Consider the following 8,158-nt stretch of genomic DNA (forward strand, 5'->3'; position numbering starts at 1 on the left):
GAGCCTTGTTAGCTGTATAATTACAGGCTTCCCAAATTTCAACATCTAACTCCAGATGCAATCATCTTCATTCAAGTCCTGAGATCGTGTAACCCACCAATCAGTGAGGATGCCATCGAACGTTTGCCCCAAAACATTAAAAATGGATTCTGCATGTGGCAAAGAGATTTCACGGAGCTTTAAAGCACTGAGTCCACAGTTGAGGATGCCCACCCCATCTGTCATACTTCTCATAGAGCAAGCGCCCCAAATGAGGCACAGGTTCAGCCCTGTAATTCGGTATGAGTCATATCAAACACTCTTCCATGAGATTTTTTAAGTGGTACAGCTCTAAAGCCTTTTAATCCTACAGGTGAACTACTAACAGCAAAGAGGTGAACTAAACTACCATCAGTAGCCATGGTAATTTAAAGCTGCAGATGGAAAGATGCACAATGAGATAACTCTTAGGTAGTTTCAGCACCTCCCTATTTTCATAGAAGTCGTTGCAGAAAATTCCAAGCATCTTAAATATCGGTCACCTAGTTCCTAAAAGTGAAAATATATACATATCAGACCTGACACTATGGTTGTAACATATCCCTTTTCGAAACTAACGTATTTGCTTGGTAGCATTAGGCACGCATGCTTAAAAACACCTTTCAGAGCCAAAGCAAATCAGATCAGTTCAAGAGAAGCACGCAAGGGGAAAATAAACATCTTGGAACCACAACCTGCCCATCTTTTTTTCCACACCCTTCACTACCCCAACATTCGCAGGGAAACACAACTTTAGGCATTTTTATAAGTAACTGTTCGTGGTGGGAACCACACACACAGACATACACACATCCCAAAACCTCTCAGACTGTTTTCCTACCACACAGACCAGGGAGGCTGCACCACCTCTCTAGCGACTTAATTCGGGACGCAGTGGTTGGAACCAGCTGAGCAGCAATCGACAGAAACACAGTACACGCCAGAATGAGATGAAGGTCGGCGAAAAAGAAAAGCAGCTTTGCTTTCGGCCATTAATTACCGATCACCCAAATATCGCCTAGCCACCTCCCACCCACATGCACAGCGTTCCGAACCTGGGTTTCAGACGGCGCTTGCCGGAGCCTCGCTCTCTATTGTCAGGACGCAGAAGCCCCCGAAACCTGTGAATCGAGCTGCAAATGCTTCCTCTGAAACAGCTAAATATAGACCAAAGGGGCTCTGGGTCTGGCAAGCAGCGGGACACTGAAGAAACAGCCATGGACACATACGACCAAGTATTTCCATTTTGTTCTAGCCAAACATCGTAATGACATTGAACATAAGGACTGGAGGGAAGTCCTCCCCACCCCCACCCGTCTTCTCCCGTATATTAGGGACGTCATGGATGCAACGGGTATATTCGGGAGGGTGGCAGGGAGCAGTATTGTTGGTGTTGCCCTATATACGCCTCCTCCGGGGGAGATGGGTGGCGGGGAGCGGGAACACGCAGAGGAGCCACTTGGTCACCGCTCCGAGAAAGGCACTAACCCCGCGCCACGTTCCAGGCAGAGCCGTCTTCCGAGAGGGGACCCGGCGCGATCGCGGTCCTCCCCCGGCTGACAGGACCGCGCAGCCGCCGCCGTCACCGGCCGGCCGGGAGCAGTCGAGGACCAACCCCCACTGGCGGCGAGGAGGAGTAGAACGACGACGACGACGCCGAAAAGGATGCGCCTGGCCCCAGCAGCCCGGCGGAAGGCAACTCACCGAACGGCGCGGCGCCCGACTGCCTCCTCGCGAACATGCACCCGCCACCAGCGACAGCTTCTCAGTCCGGGGAAAGGCGTGCGCGCCGCCGCCCGGCTTCAGGGCAAGGTCCTGACCTTGCCCAACTGCAGCATCTTCCGCTTTTGTTGTCTGAGCGCGGCCGCGGAACAAGGGATGCCGGCCGGGAGCAGGGGCGAGCGCCGCGGGGGAGAGGCGGCTCCCGACGCCAGCGCGCGGCGCCCGGCCCGGCGGGCCCTTCGAGCGCAGCGAGCGCAGCGCCCCCTGCCCGGCTCCGCGGGCTCCGCGGGCTCGGGGCTCCTGCGGACTCCCGCCGGCTCCTCCGGGCTCCTCCCGGCTCCTTGGGGCTCCTCCGGGCTCCGGGCGCCGCCGCCGCCGCCGCCGCCGCTGCCGCCGCCGCCGGCCGGCCGGGCTGGGAGAGCCGCCACCGCCTCGCCCGCAGCTCCGCTCGGCCGGCTGCCGCCGCGGGCGCGAGCCTGGGGCCGCCGCGGCGCCCGGCGCCGAGCGCTCCCGTGCTGCGCCCCGCGCGCGGCCCGCGCCACCTGTGCCGCCGCCGCCGCCGCGGGCGAAGCTCCTCCCGCGGCGCGCGGCAGCCTCAGCCTCCACCTATACCTCGGCGGCCGGCTCGGGCGCCCGGCTAGTGAAGCAGCGTCCGCCCCGCCGCCCGAACCTGCCCTGGGTGCCGAGCATGCCCAGTGCCACCGCGAGAGCGCCGCGCTTCGCCGTGCGCATTCCACTTCTCCTGGTTTTCGCTGCAGCAGCGGCAGCAGCAGGAGAGAGGGGAGGAGGCCGCGGGTTGGGAGAGGGCTGAGCATCCTTGCGAACGCAGACTCCGGCCCTCAGATGGGTGGATGCTCGCGAACCAGGCGAAAGCTGGGAAGGACCCGAGGAAGGCCTGGAACCCGGGGTTAGAACGGTGCTCATAGGGCCAGTGCCTTCATTTACGTGCAAGATGCTGACAGTTTATGGTGGTCTGGCAGAAGTCAGCGGGCAAACAAAGGGCAGGGATGGAGGGGGTTCTAAGACAGCATGTGTGTGCGCTGGGGCAGGCTGCAGGCTGAATGTGACTGCTGCTGGGTGGAGATGGAGGCTCCCAAATCCTGTGGTTCTAGAGCGAAGAAGGCAAGACATCCATCTCCGGTCTTCCCCACAGCGTCTGTCCAGTCTTCTGTCACTTCCAGTGCTTCGATTAAACATGCTTTTCGAGGGTGGAGAGACTTTCTCCTTAAACGAAATCCCTCTGGTTTTGAACCTGGAAGTATGTAACTTTCTGCGAGAAAGACCTTTGTCTAGTCTGGATCTTGAATGGATCGTAATGCTAACTTCACCTCCTCCTCCAGCTCCGCCTCTTCTTTCTTCCAACTTCCGCACCTCTGCCACCTTGTCTTCCTCCCCCCCTACCCCCTCTCCCAGCCTAAGATGAAAACCCTCTCCCGTTTCTTCCCCCAAAGTCTTCCTATACCCCCTGTATTGTTCTTGTCACTTTCAGATTGGTTTTCTGTGTCACCTCCTGGTTTGACAGCTCGTTGACTCCATGGGGACTTCTCTTTGCCTGCCTCTCTTTGCTGTGAAATACAGCAAGGAGCATCACCGCAGTGAACAGTGAAAGTCTTGTTAGAAAACAAGACCCTTGTGCCAAGGAAGTCCTCTGGGCCTTCACCCGTGCCCCTCGGTTTGGGAAGTCATGACGGGGCTCACCCCTGTTGCAATTACAAGACTTGGGTAGGCAGAGTGCAGCGTGCCCGGGGACCAGGGCAAACACCCTTCCTAACGATGCCACCGTGCACCATCCCTGACCCTGTGGATCCCAGACTGTCTGAGGTTGTGATCTTCACTCCTCCCCTCCCCAGAGCTGGTTTCCGAGACACAGATAAGCATGGCAGCATACAGGAAGTTGTCATCAGAGGGATTCCAGGGGCTTGTGATTCTCAGAAACAAAGTATTTCTCTTTTGTGTCAGAAGAGATTATCCAACAAAGTTAAATGACCTGAATATTTATCCCAGGCTATTCTCTAACATACTTTGGAGGAAGTTAAAATTTGAAGTAAGAGCAAAGGAGAAGTGTTTAAACAGGCTAAACGGGTAGAAATATATGCAAGGGGCAAGATTAAGCAAGGACTTTTGACAACAGTGCATATGTACGTTTTTAATCCTCCTACCTCAAGGCTGGATAGGCATATATAGGCTTGGTCTCACCTCCAAAAGTAGTTCTCCAACCTGGCTCCAAGTTTAAAGCTGGCTCTATGTTAAAGTACTTCTGACTTGGGGCTTCCCTGGTGGCGCAGTGGTTAAGAATCTGCCTGCAAAGGTCGGGGACACGGGTTCGATCCCTAGTCGGGAAAGATCCCATGTGCCGCAGAGCAACTTAAGCCCGTGCACCACCACTGCTGAGCCCACAAGCCACAATTACTGAGCCCGTGTGCCACAACTACTGAAGCCCGTGCGCCTAGAGCCCGTGCTCCGCAACAAGAGAAGCCACCGCAATGAGAAGCCTGTGCACCACAACGAAAAGCAGCCCCCACTCGCCACAACTAGAGAAAGCCGTGCACAGCAACAAAGACCCAAAAATATAAATAAATTTATTTTAAAAATATATACTTCTGACTCCTCTGAGGGAGGACACTGCTGGGCCATTTTTCAGCAGATACTGAACCGTATTTTTTATTTTAGTTCTCAGAAAGGCAGTCCAGTTACTGTGGAGTATTGGGTACAAGACTAATTAGCAGTGCTGTATCCATTAGGCCACATTATATTTTAAAGGATGTTCTTTGTTTTCACCGTAGCTTTGGTCAGATTTTTAGAAAAAAAAAATTTAACCTGTACTCCTCTTTGCATCTTTTAACTCAGGAAGTCTTTGGCGGTGGGGGGGAGGGGTGGGGGACGGATGCAGACTTGGAGGGTAGGTCAGTTCCATTTTAGATTAAATTTGAAGTAGGTGTATAGATACCATCCACAGCAAATACAGGTGTCTTTTATGCCCGTATAGATCTAAGTTAAGAAAATAATTTTCTAAAGTTTCTTAGAGTTATTTTTGAGCTGAGCAATAGCAAACCCTATTCACTAATTGTGTCCCTTGGAAATGACCCGTAGGCAGTCCCTATAGACTTCTTTAGAGGGCAGATGATTTCTGTTCTTCTAAAATAATTTGTAACTGAAGATATTAGTAAATGCACAATTTGATAATATTGAAAAATAAAATGAACCTGGGTAGTGTGAGATCTTGGAACGACTCACTGCTGCCATCTTTTGCCTCCTGCTTCTGATGGTTCCTGTGAAAAGGAATATTCTGAATTCCCTAGTTCACCATGAGACCAGAAAATTATTAACTTATTATTTTCAAATTATAGTACTCAATGCTAAAAGAGAAATTTTTACTGTTTCTTCTGTTTATACATCAAAAGAGTTATGTGATACAGAAATCACATCTAAATACTGAGCGTTCTACCGCTGGATTTTTCAGATCAATTCAAAATTTGAAGCAAATATATTCTATATGGGAATTTTACTTATTTTTTTAGGAATAAGACCAAATAGTTTAAAATATTCTTAGACATTAATGTATCATATTTTATACTTCAGAATATGCCAGTTTTAGGAGATTGACACTCTTGTTTGATTTGAAGTGATTTAAATATAGCAATGTAACTTGCCATTGAGGTTCAAATAGAAGATAGTATTCGTGTAATTTTTAAAGTGAATTACCCACTAGATAAACAAGTGGAAATTTCTCAAGTTGGAAAATTAAACTATGTGAGTGATTGTTGTTGCTGTCCAGCATTTAAACAGAGAGAGTAATGATACTCCTGTAAAATTTGCAATTTAAATTTCAAATCAAATTCTCTAAAATACGGACAAAAAAAAAATATATATATATATACATATATATGGCTAATAAACACTGTTACTGGTCATAAAAGTATGCATTTGTTACTAGAGAATGTTATTAAAAGACTTTCAAAGTAAGTTAACTAATTTGAATTAACCATTATAATTAAGACAAATGTGTGGGTTATTTCATTATTCGATTTGAAACCTCGCACTTTCACACAAACTACCTTTTACTGCTGCTACTATTCACGTGATGGTGTCATTCATTCATTCACCAACAAACGTTTATTGAGCATCTACTGTGGTTCAGACACTGGATAAAATTTGGAAAATCAATAGCACACAATAGGCAAGAAAACTAAACCCCTATCCTTATGGAATTTAATTATAAATTGGGGTTATTAGATGATGGGAGAAAAGAAAAATACTGACGAGGTAACCACACTCATATAGCCTTGTTTCTTTCTAATTGTCTATATGCTTATGGTGTTGATGATTCTTTTAATCAATGTCTTTCTTTCCATGTTTTCTCATTGTTTTTGCCTCTTCCAGGAATTTCGTGTTTTATGCCAGGCATGGGCAGCATGGTGAGGAAATAGGACCTAAAGTACTGAAGCAAAGCAAGAAGAGGTATACAATGAGTGTGTTCAATAAGGGCTGAGGTTCTTGGAGATACAATGGAACAGGAGTGAACCCAGGGAAGGAATCAATGAGAAGTGAGGGATCTAACGAAGGCCCCTACATGTATCAAAAGTTACAACCTAGTATTAAAATGTCTAAATCCGGGACTTCCCTGGTGGTCCAGTGGTTAAGGCTCCACCCTTCCACTGCATGGGGCAGAGGTTCGATCCCTGGTCCAGGAACTAAGGTCCCACATGCCACATGGTGCAGCCAAAAATTAAAATTAATTAATTTTTTAAAAAATGTCTAAATCCAGTGTAGGCTGGTCAGGCATGGAGAAGGCTAAGTATTACAGATCAGAACCGGGCAATGAGTCAGAAGTCTAGGTCAACAGGCATTGGTGAATTACATATACAGAAAGAAAACATCAAATTATGGAGTGTGGACCTGGATGCAGGATCTTAATAGCAGGCATTGGTAACAAGGAGAAATAAATGTTATGCTATGATTTATCAGCAATGCTTATAAATTTAATGTACTTCTAGAGGATGAAGGAATTGACTCCCCAAATTGGCTGGCTTGATAACTACAGACAAAGAATAGGAAGGAGAATCCTGTAAAATAAGATCCAAAGAGTGGACCAGAGAAGTTCTTATCAAGGTTCATCCAGAATTTCTAGATATATTTTAAGGCAGAGTTGATTTAGTAGAAAAATTTCAACAACAAAATTTCAGTTTTTACACCAAACATCTAGGTCAGTGGTTCTTAATGGAAGCATTACTGTTTCCATTTTAGAAATGTGGAAGATGGTATTTTCTAATTGTCACTAGCAGTCTGTGGTCACGAGCCACACATTTTAAACATTCTGCAATATATGTGAAAATCCCACAGGAGGAAGGATAGAGGAATCTTGGATCCCTCACAGCTTTTCATCCATGTTGTTAAGAACCTGTTCACATGTAACTAAGCCTACTACATTACTCCATTTTACATAGAAGCAAGAAAAATTTTGCATACTTTTAATATAACTTGAATTTTGCAGGAATGCTATTAAGATATAAATTATGGAAAGATTTAACATTGTTTTGTTCAGAAATTGACCACGGTTTGTTCAGAAGATTAAGAACAATGTCACCAGTAGTATACTTCTCACCAAAAGAAGACTCTTGTATCAGTCTGTTGTTATAGCCATTATCATTACGGTGATGCTACACGTAGGGGGAAGTATCTGAGTATTTGGTTAGCTCTTCAAACCTAGTTGTGACCAAGCATTTACATAAAGAAAAACATAATATTTTATTTTAAATAAGTTTCCTTTTGTTTCTTCTCTATATTTATCTTAAAGTATTGTGTAGGCCCTTAAAAATCAGTTAATATCTGTGAAATTCTTTTCAAAATAGCAGATTAAGCATTATACAATATTTGTTATAGAAATAAGGCATTGGGGTTTCAATAGGTTTGAGAATGAAATATCTAAATGATTCACTTAGGAAAATCAATAGTTATCTATTATAATCATGTATACTGTAGCCTCAGGAAGGGAAGCTGGGTTCATTAAAGAGTTTGGACCCCACCAAACATGTTAATTATTATTCTATTATTTTTATAGTGTAAAAATTATAATTAATGATTACTCACATACACAGGCCTCAAATTTGGCAAGCATGCATAGGAAGAATCTACAAATTAATCCTGATTTTCCCTGTCTTACAGCCTCAGATTCAGCTTCTTCCCTGAATCCCAGATATTTGTCGATATCACCATTTATTGTGTTGTTTTGCCTTAGAACTTTGATTTGGCCTTTCAGATTTATTTATCCTCTACTTTCTCTATTCACTCTTCTAATTAAGCCAAACTAATCTAATTAAGTCCAAATCGCTGTTGGTTACCTTCCCAATATCTGTCTTCCCCATCTTCCTTTTGTACAGGACCCAAATTTTGTTTGGAGAGGCATGTGACCGCCTATAAA

The 8,158-nt window shown here is 45.9% G+C and overlaps 1 pseudogene; it reads left to right on the top strand.

Annotated features, from left to right (window-relative positions):
- The first annotated feature begins 327 nt into the window (after positions 1–327).
- Positions 328–3,146, top strand: LOC149749507 (uncharacterized; annotated as a pseudogene).
- The last annotated feature ends 5,012 nt before the right edge of the window (positions 3,147–8,158 follow it).

This window comes from Delphinapterus leucas, chromosome 3, assembly GCF_059928025.1.
Source record: "Delphinapterus leucas isolate spDelLeu-1000000601 "Yukka" chromosome 3, BTC_Dleu_Yukka2, whole genome shotgun sequence".
In the NCBI taxonomy this organism is placed as follows: Eukaryota; Metazoa; Chordata; class Mammalia; order Artiodactyla; family Monodontidae; genus Delphinapterus; species Delphinapterus leucas.